Source organism: Caloenas nicobarica, chromosome Z, assembly GCF_036013445.1.
Source record: "Caloenas nicobarica isolate bCalNic1 chromosome Z, bCalNic1.hap1, whole genome shotgun sequence".
In the NCBI taxonomy this organism is placed as follows: Eukaryota; Metazoa; Chordata; class Aves; order Columbiformes; family Columbidae; genus Caloenas; species Caloenas nicobarica.
In genome coordinates, this window is record NC_088284.1 from 74,935,016 (window position 1) to 74,949,516 (window position 14,501).

The window sequence follows — 14,501 nt, forward strand, 5'->3', positions numbered from 1 at the left end:
TTCATCTAACACTTCCCTTGCTATCACACATCCCATTTCTATTAAATATCCACAGGACTTTTATAGTGGCTTCTCTCAAAGTATCACAAACAGTGATACTGGTTAGTGAAACACCACTGGAGGTGCTTTTGAAGAAGCTACCAGAGAACTATGTTGCCTCATGATTTGATGAAAGCGCATATTCCTCAAGCCTGTCCACCAGACATTGGTTTGTAGAAATAAGACATGTAGACTTGAGTTTGTACACAAAAACTCTCATGCTGCGATCATGCATATTCAGATATGGGATTTGTGGTTGCCTGTATTAAGATTCCTCAATTTCCACAAGCTGTGGCTGTACTGTACACCAGATTATTATGTGTGGTGGAGTGGCTGTGTATCATATTGTCGGTGCAAAAATACTACTTCTGTATTTGTCAAAAAACTGGAGAGCTGTTAAGGCTGCTTTCTCCTCAGTTTTATCCAGCTAGAAGATAAACCTCAGACCCAGGACAGCACTTTGTGAGCCATTAATAATGCACAGAAGATGACAAGACTCTAAAAGACAGTTTCAGTTTGTGGAAAACTACAGTGCAACAACGAAATCCAAAATGTATGTAGACATTAGAATGTATTTAGTGTGGTACCTGTTAGAAGGTAATAGCTCTGAAGTTTCTTCAAGATGTCATGTTTAGGGCAATTAACTCCTTCAGTCCTCCAGCACTGGAACTTGAGAACACCAGCATGCCACATGAGCATCAAAACCAGCAGCAGCTGCCCATTCAAAACAGATTGGTATAGGTCTTTCACAACTTTACACCTGAAACTCTGATGGGGTGACTTCATGAGGTGGTAACATCTAAACAGCACTTGCTAGACGTTGTGGGCTTAAAATGCAATATGTCTCTGTAATAAAGGTCTGATGGACTGTTGCCAGGCTGAGTATTATTAGTCCTTCTACAGCTACTGCTGACCAACAGGAATTAATAAGAATTGTCCTCCTGATAGATACTTTCACCTTACAGTGGATTTGACAGATTACAGAAGCCAGGTCCTGCATTCACTTGGGAAAGACAGATTAAATTAAAACACTGGAGGGAGATCATGATGAAGAAGACAGAATCACAGAATCACAGAATGGTTGGGGTTGGAAGGGACCTCTGGAGATCATCTAGTCCAACCCACCTGCTAAAGCAGGTTCACCAGAGCAGATCACACACGAATGTGTCCAGGCGGGTTTGGAATGTCTCCAGAGAAGGAGACTCCACAGCCTCTCTGGGCAGCCTGTTCCAGTGTTCTGGCACCCTCAAAGTAAAGGAGTTTTTCCTACACTGATGCAGATCCCTAAGCCTTGTCTGGGCATTTAAATATTTCCTCCTCCTGCTACCTAAGTCCATCAAAAAAGAAGAAAAAAATGCTCATTTTAACAAGATTATACTAACAAGGCTCTATGGAGCACCTCATCCCTCATTCATATGCCAGCCACAACCACCTGTATGAAGAATGTGCTCCAAACAATCTGGTTAAAGTCTGCTTTTAATTATCCAGTAATTTATTTTGCAACGTAGCAGGCTGTGTTCTGTTGAACAGCTGATTTTTGCTCTGCAGTAATTTGTTTTTATGATAAAAGATCTTCAAGATCAATAAAGATGGGCAAAAAATGTTAAAATGGTTTAGACTATGAATTTTAAAATAAAATGGATAAGTAAACAACACATTTCTCACAGCTTTGTCTTAGTAGTGTGTAGACACAATTTTTGCCTTGACACTTGCAGGCTGACAGCATCTGTGCCATGTTTTCCTCTGCAAGTAGCAAGAGAGAAGGTTGGAATTACTATTTGTTTAGGTCTTTTTTTAAGCTAGCTTTATATAGTACACATCCAACAGGCATGCACAAACTAAAATCTATAAAAACCTTGTTTTTCATCTTCTTTTCCAATGCAAATCCTGAATGTGTTCCAGATTTGTCATCATTTAAGATCAGGAGACCAGAACGCTGTGTCTGACACTGCTCTACTTGTCAGTAGCAAAGCTAGCCAGCTTTAACCAGAGGCAAAATAAGAATGTTTTAGAGATGGGCTTTACTTGTGCACCAGGCTGATAAGTATCAGATTGCATTGTCAAATAATTTAGCATTTTGTTTGCTAACATTTTGCACTATAGGTTGCTCATTTATTGCCTCTCTGTTGTTTTCCCAGGCTAATCTTTGGGGTTATCAAGGACAGCTGGCTCCCTCCCCAACCATACTGCTCGCATGTCTGGGTGTGAATGGGCTTCTCCAGTTTTATAAAAGTTATCCCAATTTTAACCTTCATGGTGAAAACAGACTGTTCTACAGCTGTCTGTCAGTGCAAGCTGCATTCTGCTCCTTACTCTAGAAGGTGTGGCAGTTTCCAGACATCATATTGCAGGGGATTTTGCGTGTAAAGAACACATCTCCTTAAAGCTACATTCAACAAATCCATCAGTGGCATTTCCATTTTAATCCTACCTGCTTTGCAGTTGTTTTGCTTGGTTATTTTGGTTTTGACTTTTCTGTCTGACATGATTTACACCCAGATTCTGATGTCCTGGCTCTGGCTGACCAGACATCGACTTCATGCATGGGTTTGTGCCATTCCTTGCAATAACAGAAATCAAGATCTCACGTGGTGGTTCTTACTAGTTAAGGACACTCTCAGCCTAACTCCTCTAAGTAATCCCATGCAACTGCTCATGTTAACACCCTTGATTTGAACAATACTAAGACATTGCTCTACTTCCAGTTAAATTCCCATCAAGATCAAAATAATTTTTTGCGATTCCTTACTTTCTTCTACAAAAATAGCAAAGAGTTCAACACAGAACAATTTATTTTGCTTCTTTCAATTGCCTCTGCCTGGTGAAAACATGGAAGACTCCTGGAGACCAGAAAGAAGCAGCTGAGAGCAACAAAAAGTTCAGAACACAATTAGAGTCCCTAGTATAAATATGTCCATTTACCTCCTATGCTTCCACTCTACTTGCCCTAGCTAGGTTTCCTATAGAAATAAGGACTGTAGATGGCTACTTGACCACCTCTGCCTCCATTGTCATTTTCAGCTTGACAGGAAAGACAAAAAGGTGATTAGCCACTAGTAGCTGGCTGTGCAGAAGTGAGAAAACACATGGCCCCTGCTAAAAGGACACTTACCATGGGAAGAACATGATAAAGCAAGATCCTGGTGATGAGAAGACTTTACAAACCCTCTTAATTGCAAACGAATCTTTTGCCACTACTTATGTCATCCTCCATGTCTACCTACGTCCATCAGCTTGGAGAGGAACACTCTGGAAACCCTGTTTGTTTTGATATGGCAAAATCAAGCTCCTCCTTAGGCTTCAGACAAAGTAGCAGTAGCGCAGCATACAGCCTCCTCCTGCAGGTGCTAGAGCACAGAGTAACTACAGGAGTTCAGAAGGTTTTCCTTTCAGGCCTGTCTATCTTTCCAAACAATGTGATGACCACAAAAATCTGCAGAAACGAATGTAAACTTAAGTCCAGCCAAGGGATTACCTTGTTCATAAGCCATTTCCTGTGTGTCATGCTAATTCAAGCACTGGAAAAGCATCCTGCAAATTGATGCATGTACAATATATGGTCTCTTAATTGGCTGTTGAGGTTAGAAGAATACTGATTAAGAAACAGGAAAACAATTTGTTACTACTATGAGCAGCTTCAAGCTTCAGGCAGCTTCAGTGTAGACTCTAACTATACATTTATTTACAGTCTATTACAGCAAACTTCCACAGGAAGGGGCCAGAAATAAAACAAACAAACAAAAAAACAAACAAAAAAACCAGAAAAAACAAACACAAATAAAATAGAAACCCCACCACATCTTGTAAAGCAGCTTTTGTGCCAACACTGGCAAACTGCTTAGCATTTCCCAGTGCTGAGGTTAAGTGCTGGGGCATGTCAGAGAAGACCAAGAAACATTCTGAGGAGGCAGAACACCAGGCTGCTTTGTTTTTCTAATTTTAAGACTCAGAGAGTCTCAGAGTACAAAACACTACTTCAGGTGACCACGTAGCCTTAAGACACCAAATCTGGAAAGAGAAACCTTCAGTGGCTGCATCCAGGGAGATTAATTCAGGTCTGCAGCCAGAGTTCCCCGTGGCCTTTCTGCTTGTGATTTTGTACCAGTGCTGCTACACGCTGTCCTGTCAGAATGACAATCATCTCTTTCACCTGCTCTTTACAAACCTAAATTACGACCAAACTGAAAAGGCAGTGGTCAGTTAGGGCTGCTCCTTGAAGTGTGTTGCACACCTGTTCCCAAGCAGTAACAAAGTGTACCAATGTCAACAGAAACAAAGGAGAACACTGATGTACACCTGCATCAATGGACACTTCTCTGGCAAATCTTTTAGTGTATTTCTATCTCTGTCATCCTGTCAGTTGCAAACTATATTCTCACAACAATTAAAATAAGATTCTAGCTTTGCACTCTCTAGGTTGCATCACACAATATTTTACATATTTTTACCAGGCTGTTCAAGGGTACAGATCAAAAGAGCTACAAAAATGCAGCTTGTGGTCAAGTAATCAGGGCAATGCTAGTGAGACAAACTTGTCACTTATCAGAGGAGCAAAATGCAGCCTGATTTTCCAGCCCTTATTGTAAGAAGTAATTGCTATTCTATCATTTAATGTGAAAACAGTTGTCTTTTCTGGCGGCTAATCCCTGGCAGATGGAGACACAAGTTTGCAGCTTAGTGCATTAGTGATTCTTCATTGTGTTAGTTGTGTAGAATTACCAAATGCAGAGCAAATGCTCTACACATCAGTAGGACAGAACCAATGAATAACAAAGCAGTCAGATAATGCCTCACAGACACCATTTGCTTTCACTCTATCTACACGTTACTATTAGAGCTTCTGCGTCAGACTTGCCATCAGTGACCATAGCAAGACTTTCTCACTGCCTCCCTCTCATGGGATCAGATATTTTCCTGAATATTGCAGAACATGATGGCTGTCAGACCTCTCCCTTTTTGGAAAAAGCAGGTCAAGTGACGAGTAAGTTTAAAAGTTGTTAACTCTCAATCTCTCTTCAGAGCTGATTAGCCAGTTTGTGCACCTGAAGTAACCCACTTGTTTTAAGAAAGATAGCCAAAGTACTTATTTCATGGTTTGGTGAGGGTTTTTTTTTCCCTAGCAGAAAGTTCCAGACCAGCAAAACTTGTCTTCTTTAGCTTCATAACTTGCTCCCACAACAAAGTGGGTCTTTGAAAACCAGCCATGCCTCTTGGTGATGTCTGCTGGTAACCAGCTCCCAGCCCTGCAGGGTCAGGGAACTGGATGTGCCAGCCCTGCAGGAACATCCCAGCCCTGCAGGGACATCCCAGCCCTGCAGGGACATCCCAGTCTGCTCCATAACTAAGTGTGCTCTTGCCTTTGTCATAGCATACTGACAAAACACTAAGAATCAAATAAATCTGAGTTACGTTCCTCTGTGTGTCCCCCAGAGTCCCACAAATTCATCTTTAAGTGACGTTTTTCTTGGGATTACTCTAGACTTACGAGTTTAAGCAGATCGTGCAAGAAAATTAATAAACCTGTAGATAAAAATCTTCAAAAGAAACCCTGAAAACAGTACTGATAAATGAGCTCATTAAATCAAAGGGAGCATAAAAGTCTTTGCGTTGTTACTAGAAAGTATTCTTGAGTTTCACAAGGGAGTAAATATCAAAACAGGTCTGAACATGATTCCTTTCGCTGGTCACAGACTAGCAGTAGGAAGACACAGTCAGGAACAACTCTGCTGTCCCTGTGCAACTGCAATCACCTCCATCAGGACACATTGTGCTTTAAGGAAACCATGTTGTATCTGAAGCGTGAAAATGTATATTTTGGAGAGAGGCAGCAGCTCCCTTCACAACTCAGCCTTCCTGTTAGTGGTTGAATGAGTAGGTCCGCTTGGCACTGTGACTCAGGCCAATAATTATTGATCTCTTGTCACTCTGCTATTGATGGTGTTGCTGTGTCAAGCTGTGCTGAGGGGGAGCTTCTAGTATGTTTCACTTGGACAATCTGGGCTCTTTTCATGTTTTAATAAATTCTACCAGCCCTTTGGTAGCCCGGACGATTTTTCAAAAAATTTTACTCAGTAACAGAAAGCTTGACCAGGAAAGTCCTGCCATGCTGGGCAGGATGTGTGTGCGTGCCACAGCTATTCTTGGAAGCAGAAGCACAGGGAAATATAGCTTCAAAAATCCACATGCTCACTCCTCTGGAGCTCTGACAGAGCTGTGGAAAGAAGCAAATTTTTGAAGTTCATGGCTATTTGCCAATAGTGGATGATCAGATGAATCTATTAGCAGGAGTACATAGAGCTTGGAAACAAGACCACCAGCTACTGGCTAGGATGAGAAGAAATGGCCTCAAGTTTCACCATGGGAGGTTTAGATTAGATATTAGGAGAAATTTCTTCACAGGGTTGTCGGGCATTGAAACAGGCTGCCCAGGTAAGTGGTAGAGTCACCATCCCTGGAGGTGTTTAAAAGACGCATAGATGAGGTTCTTAGGGACATAGTTTAGAGGTGGACTTGGCAGTGTTAGGTTAATGATTGGACTCAATGATCTTGACAGTCTTTTCCAACCAAAATTATCCCATGATTTTATGTGTCCTCTCTGGCTTAGACTGTCGTTGCATTCTGCCATAAGGTGACCGTCCTTCTACCTACAGCAAGGAAAGAGGAATATCACACCCTGTGCATTGCAACATCAGCTCCAAAGGGTCCAAGCTTGGGCTAAACAACAAGCTGTGGTTCAGCAGGGGTGGTGCCTGCTGAGGAAGGGCTCACCTCCTCCTATCTCTGCTCCACCGGGCACCATGGAAGCACATCCTCCGTGAGGAAGAAAAGAAGGATTATAGTTGTAGGTTACTCTCTTCTGAGGGGTACAGAGGGTCCAATATTTTGGACAGACCCTTCTCTTAGGGAAGCGTGCTGCCTTCCTGGGGCTCAGGTTAAGGATATCACTAGGAAACTTCCTAGCCTGGTTCAGCCACTGGACTTCAACCTGTTACAGGTCTTCCATGTGAGTGGCGATGAAGTTGCGACCTATAGTCCAAGGGCTATCAAGAGAAACTTCAGGGCCTTGGTTCAGTTGGTAAGGGAAACGGAAGCACAGGTGATCTTTTCCTCTCTTGTTCCGGTTGTGGGCAGTAACATTAGAAGACACAGACAGATGCAGTCTATTAATACATGGCTCCATGGTTGGTGTCACTGCCACAGTTTTGGGGTTTTTGACAATGGGCTGTCCTACATGGCACCAGGTTTGCTGGTGCTGGACGAAGTTCACCTTTCTCAAAAGGGAAAGAGGGTCTATGCACATGAGCTAGCAGGGCTCATCGACAGAGCTTTAAACTTGACATGATGAGGGAAGGGAATGATATCAGGCTCGCGCATGACAAGCTGTGGGATGAGACACCAAGGATAGAGGGGTGGAGTGCTAGCAAGGATCTTCAGCTGGTGACCCTGAGACATGTTGGCCTCACTGGAGCACACTTGAAGCCTTATGGAAATAAGTCAGAGGCTCCCGCGGTAATAGATGCCAACAGGAAAACACCAGTGAAATACTTCAAAGGAATTAAGAGGTGTTCCTCTAAGAAGGTGATGTGGCCAACAGCCCAGCTGAGGTGCCTCTACACCAATGCACGCAACATGGGCAACAAACAGGGGGTACTGGTAGAAGGCTACGACCTAGTGGCCATTACCGAAACTTGATGGGATGGATCCCATGACTGGAGTGTGGTGATCGATGACTACAGGCTGTTCAGAAGGAACAGGCAAGGAAGGAGGTGCAGAGGGGTTGCCCTCTACATAAAGAGAGGGATGGACTGTGAAGAGCTGTCTCTGAAGAATAGACATGAGCAGGTTGAAAGCTTATGGGTAAGAATCAGAGACCAAGATAACAAAGGAAACCTTGTGCTTCATGTGTACTACAGACCACCCAATCAGGGAAGACTATTGATGAAGCTTCTTACTCCAGCTACAGGAGGCATCACGCTCGCCGGCTCTTGTCCTGCTGGGGGACTTCAACCACCCTGACATCTGCTGGAAAAGTACCACAGAGAGCTGTAAGCAATCCAGGGGACTCCTGGAGTGCATTGAGGATAACTTCCTAAGCCAGGTAATGGACAGCCCTACCAGAGGGAATGCAAAACTGGACCTGATGTTCACCAAGGCAAGTGAGCTAATTTGTGACATCAAAATTAGAGGCAGCCTGGGCTGCAGTGATCAGGCGACTGTGGAGTTTGTAGTCCCAAGGGATGTGGGACAGGTGAAGAGTAAAGTCAGAAACCTGAATTTTAGGAAAGCCAACTTCCATCTCTTCAAGGAGTTAGTCAATGGGACCCCTGGGAAACTGCCCTCAGGGACACACTGAAGGGCAAGAAGGAAATGCACAGGTGGAGGGACCAGTGTCCTGGGAAGAGCACAGGGACACTGCCCGGTTGTGCAGAGATGGGTCAGGAAGGCCAAGGAACAGCTCGAGCTGAACTTGGCAAGGGACACAAAGAATAACAAGAAGGGCTTCTACAGGTATGTCAGCCAGAGAAGGAAGATCAAAGGAAGCGTATCCCCCAATGAACAAGACTGGCAAACTGTTAACAGCGAATAAGGAGAAGGCTGAGGTACTCAACAACTCCTTTGCCTCAGTCTTCACTGGCAAGATCTCTCCCCACACCTCTCGAGTGGATGAACCACAAGACAGGGACTGGGAGAGCAAAGTCCCTCTCACTGTAAGCGAAGATCAGGTTCGTGACCACTTACGGAACCTGAACACATAGAAGTCTATGGGACCTGATGAGATGCATCCCAGAGTCCTGAGGGACTTGGCTGAGGTAAATCCATTATCTGGCTTGTCTGCAGGAGTGGTTTTAGGCACTCTGATAATTTGATAATTCTGCTGGTTCTATATCTTCGCTGCTGCCATTCCCCAAAGTTTACCACAGAGCTATTCAGTTGGCTTTCTTTCAGTCTTATTTTTATGTCCTAACAGTGTAGTTAGGGTGCTACATAAGGTCTGGAGAAAGGAAGAAGCAGGCCAACAGGGAAAAGGAAAAAAGGTGTAAGTACAGCTCAGAAAGCCATAAATGCCTCAGACAGGATCTGCACATATTACGCCAGAATGTTTTTTAACCTGGTCCTGGGCAGTTCTTCTGCACATTGGTGGCTTGTTGGCTTAATGCTGATTTTCACCACAGTTTTACCTTCACTCACGAGGTTACCATGGAAACTTCTACGGCTGAGAAACTGGAAAGACTCAGCTGTAGGGCTGGAGAATACATAAATCAGTAAGCAGAGAAGTAAGTCGGAAACAATCAAAGGATTCAAATGTGCACATTTTCATCAAAGCTGTAACTGAACGCATTATGGATGGCAAGAAAGGTGCTTTATCCTCACAGAAGCCTTAAGTTATAGAAACAAGGCACAGGCTACCTAAGAGGATGCTGAATTAAAACCTAGAGAGCACAAGGAAGATGTAACCATCTTGCTTGAAATCGTTTGATTATTAACAACATCCTAGAGTCTGATAAACATCCGGCTGTCTCCAACTTGTCTGGCAATACTTTTGGCTTTCCTAGCCTTGAGACAGCAATCAAATTCCCTCCTTTCCTAGTGGCATAAATAAGTTTTAACCAGTATTTTATAAGGGAGTTACTCTCCTGTATCTTCCTTCTTCCCACACTGTTCTCTTCCCTACTTCTTCCTTCTCTACTTCATGCAGTTCAATACATCAGAATTTGATTTGCTGGCTTGATCCAATATGTGCACTTAGGGATGCACTATGTGGTAGCATATTTTTTTCTAAAAATGAGAGACACTACACACAAAGAAGGGGATTCTGCCTCTGTCAACTGCACAACTGTCAGATACTAGCAGCAGCACAGAGTAGCTCCTACTCCATGGGTCACAGACAACAGACTGGGGAATGAGGTGGTGCAAAAGTGAACTTAGTTGTTTCCCTTCCTCGGTTGTTTAGCACTACGCTTAATATCAAAATATTTTAGTGTCTCCATTTAATAAATATGGTGAAATACTTTACCTGGCCATCTTCATTAAGTCAGTGATGCTCCTAAAAGAATTAAGCTACGTAAAGAATGAAGATATTTGCTTAGGAAAGCACCTTCTTGTCTTCTCTCTCTTCTGCATATCTGACTTTCACCCCCAATGTCTATGGCAGCCTGTTTGCTGGCTGGTAGCTGTGTGCTCACAGTGTCAGCTGTATTGAGTAAATCTTGAGAGCAAAAATAAGGACTGTGATCCTTCTTTCCTGAGAACTCAAACCTGCTGAATGAATTCACTTCTCCATGACCTTCCAGGGGCACAGTTGTGGTTTAATGCTCCCTACTTAAAACATGCAATTCTTTCATCAAGGGAAGGCACTATATAACCTTACTTTCAACGATGCCTCAGGAGACTGGAGGTTAAAATCATGCCATTTGTAATTACACTTTGTAGGACATAGCAGACACAGCTTGTGCTTAGACAAACAAAAGGCAATTATTTCTATTGCTGACTAGGCCCTTTGATCACTTTATTGTCTAACAAGTTGTTACTATTAGTTTATCAACTATCGTTAATCCTTTCCTGTGGTGAAATCTTATTTTCGACTACTGTCCTTCTGCAAAGGGAGTCTCTGTCTTTGCAAAATTTTCTTTTCATGCTTAGAGTTGCTCATGGTGTCAAAGTTTCATGGAAGTACTGGAGTTTTCATTTGTCAGATATTTGCACAGCAAAGTTTCTGTTTGACTTAACGTGCAAGGGAGTGAGAAGCAGAAATTTCCATAGAAGACAAAAAGAATATAATACCTGGTAATGTGAGAAAGGCAGCTCGCAGGGATTCACATAATCAGAAACGTTGATTTGCAGCAAATCACTGCATGAGAAGAGATGCAAGACTAGGGTTGCTTCATACACGGTGTGCCTGCACTTCCCCAGTCTAATATGTGGCGTTTCAGTCATTCCTTCTTCCTACTGATGACACAAACTCGGAATTATTCTTAATCCTTTCCCAAAATTTGGGAAGTTTCCATGCTGCCCTCTTCTTTCTACCCCCCTGTCAAAATAAACAGTTTGGGTTTTGATACCAATCAAATCAGATTTGTCAAACTGTCTGTATGTAGCCGTCAAACCAGGAGGCTATTCTCCCAGATCCAGTTAGAAACATAAATCTTTTGGAAAATGGGCTTTTAATACATTTGCCTTGGTGCTGTGTGTCAATATGCAGTAAATCCAGAGCACAGGCTTTTGCCTTTTGCTCTCAGGATAAAAGTATCAACAAGAACTACGAGATTCGGAGTCTGTATTACTGTGCTGATTATAAATAATTGCTAGATATATTTTAGAACGTAGTAGGAAAAAACACATTAAGAAATTAAAGATAATCAACATACAACTAATTTTCTTACCCAAGTTAACAAGTCACATCTTGTACAGGATATTCCTGTTGCTTGTAGAGAGACAGGTATATATAATCTCTTCTATGCCATTGAAAGGACAGTTTGGAGAATTTTGGCAGAGTTTCTCATGGAAGGAGATTTATGTTCATCAGATGCAGAGCTGGAGCACAATGGGGACCTGGGGATCTTCGGTAGGGCCACAGGGAACCCTTCTTGGCAACATAAACTTCCATGCCCTGAGGCTGCTTTAATTTGCACCAAAGGTTAGATCGGTCTCTGGGTACTGCCTGGCAGATAAAAGGTAGGCTGGAGCCACTTTGGATGCCCAGTACCAGCTTTTAATAACCAAAAAGACTGATTGCCAAGTCGGCTGGAAGGGAGATTGACTAGAAATGGAAAAGGACCGCTGTATAAGTAAATTATATTGGATAATCTCATTCATTTGTTCTGACAAAGAAAGCTTGCAAATACTGTAGAAGTCCAAACACTGCTGAATATGTAGATAATACTGAAGAGTTGACACTTGTGAAAGGGATGATGGCAAATACAGAGAACAGCAGTAGTTCTGCAAGAGTGAAATACCACTTAGAGGAACACTTACAGGAAAAAAATCAGATCCTACAAGGCGAGCCGCTGTGCCCTGGAGCTGCTAATTGCAAGGATTTCTATTTAAACATATATTTTCCCACAGCTTCCAAGAGGTGAGAAATGTGCTTCATTTTCTTTCAGCCTCCTTGACATTTTCTGGTACTGTTCTTGTCTTATCTACATCAGTTTAACCCATTTCTGCTGTAGAAATGATTTTTACATGCAGGTTTGCTTCACATGCTGTTGTCTGCTTATTACAGTATCTGAATAGCTTCATCATTTTAGATTTGCTGATTTTATGCAATTGTTTTACTCTGTGATTACTTTCATAGTGTTTAAAATGGTGCACACCTGCCTGTTTTTCAGTCTTGTAGCTGACCATGACAGCGGTTCACGGTTTACACCGTGTTATACTTTGTTAGGAAGATTTGGTTGGGGAGCACCAAGATCAGTTTTCTGTTTGTCTTGTCCTAAGAAGAACAATGAGAAGGCAAAGTTACTTTCTTGGCTTACAGTACTGAGAAGAATATAGCAATATACGTAAGTTCTTCTGGCTACAAAGCAAGGAAATGGAAGAGCACTCATGTTGTAAGTTGACTAACCTTCAGCTATTGTAAAACTTAAGCACATTCTCCACATTCTTTTATTTGCTTTTGAAATTTTGCATGTGAAAGTTGCCTCCCTTTGGTCCTGATCAAAATCGGTAGGAGTGTTAAAAGACATCTCAGCAGTCTGGTAATTAAATCTTCATTGAACATCACCGAGACTTTAGGTAGAAATTTTATTGTATGGGCACTGAACACTGCTGTTCACTCTAGAAGGCAGAAGCCACAAATATTATTAATAGCCTTTCACTATCAGGCCAAAATATCTAATGAGATTTCATTTCAGACCCTATCTTAATATGTTGGATTTTATGGAAATCTATACCTTCCTAAACCCTTCTCGATAAAGCAAGAATTGCTCAATCATATAATTAAGCCCTTCTCTGTCTTGCTGCCTCCAACATCTAAATCCAGGTCTGTGCTATAGGGCAGCAAGCACCTGAAGCCTATAGGCTGCAAGATTGCTGTTCACAGCTGGTTGCATCTTCATCGTCACCTTTGTTTATTCTGAATTCTGTGATAAATGGATGAATATGGAACAGAAATGTAATCTCAACCATACTGGTTAATTGCCTTCCACTGCTAAAGATAATCCAGCATCCCAGGCAATTCCCAGTGGTGCCTGATTTTCTAATAGGAATGTTTTTGTGGACAAGTTTAAAAGGTCAGAGGGTTACACTAGGGTGAAAGAAAGAAACCCTATGCCCCGGGAGGAGAGGCATGGTCCATGTTTGCAGAGTTGGGATCAGAGTTTTGCTAACCAAGTTCCTGAAGAAGCAGCACCTTCCTCCTCAATGATTCCATTAAAAGTCCACTTTCTATTATAATCATAATTATGGAGATTAGAAAGGGTCACACATATGCAACTCAAAAGATAAGCAAAACACCATTCACTATTAAAGAGTCAGTATGATTTAGAACAGCTGCTACAGGAATCAATTTTTCATAGAATCCTATTGGATTTTCATAGAATCCCATAATTCCCATAGGGTTCCCCTGTAAAAAATAATTTTAAAAAAAAATCAACTTAGACTGGCATAGAGCCGTTTGAAATCCAGCTTCAATGATTTCCCCTCCTCCCTCTTCTTCCATGGGTACAACTGAATACAAACATAGTTCTGGTTGGTGCTGCCTCAAGATTTTTTTCTCATCTTGGCAAATGGATTTTCCTACTCTGTCTCTAGTGTTTCTGGCTGGGCATTTAAACCAACTAGATCGTAAATAATAGACTCCTAGGGGAGTATCCTGTGTTATTGCATTATATCAAATTATCAGGTCGGAAGTATCACCTGCAGTGACAGTCAGCCTCTAGTTGCAGAGACCATCATCTCTGCTACCTTGGAACTTCCTCAGTTACTTTCCTCAATAATTTACATTTAATCAGTACAAAGAAAAATAATAGTACAAATGCTCTCAGTGGCATTAGGCCATCTAGCAATTTGCGGACAACAGCGAAAGTACATTGATACTGTGATGGCTGCTTCTCTATGGAACCAGCACGACTCGCTGCTGAGGGGCAAAATCTCTGCTGAGGCACAGCCTTGACATAATAATCCATACTGAAGCTCAAATGCATCCACAGTATTTCATTGGGACATTCAGTTTCTGCCTTACATGACTTAAGAGGGAAAATAGTTTGCTTTTTGGAAAAATCTCTTTAAAATGAGTGAGGAGAGTGGGATCTAATTCTGGTTTTATCCCTTCATGTTTTTTTCCCCTTTTTGTGTTGTTTTGTTTGTGTTTTTTCTTTCTCTACTCCATAACTAAATCTGCCTGTACTTCCAATAATGGATTGAATTCAATCTCAGCCTTCAAGCATCACCAAAGAGGGAGAGGGGATTGAAAATGAAGTGTCGAGTGATTTCCAAGCACACCCATGTTTCCAGAGCAGAGATTG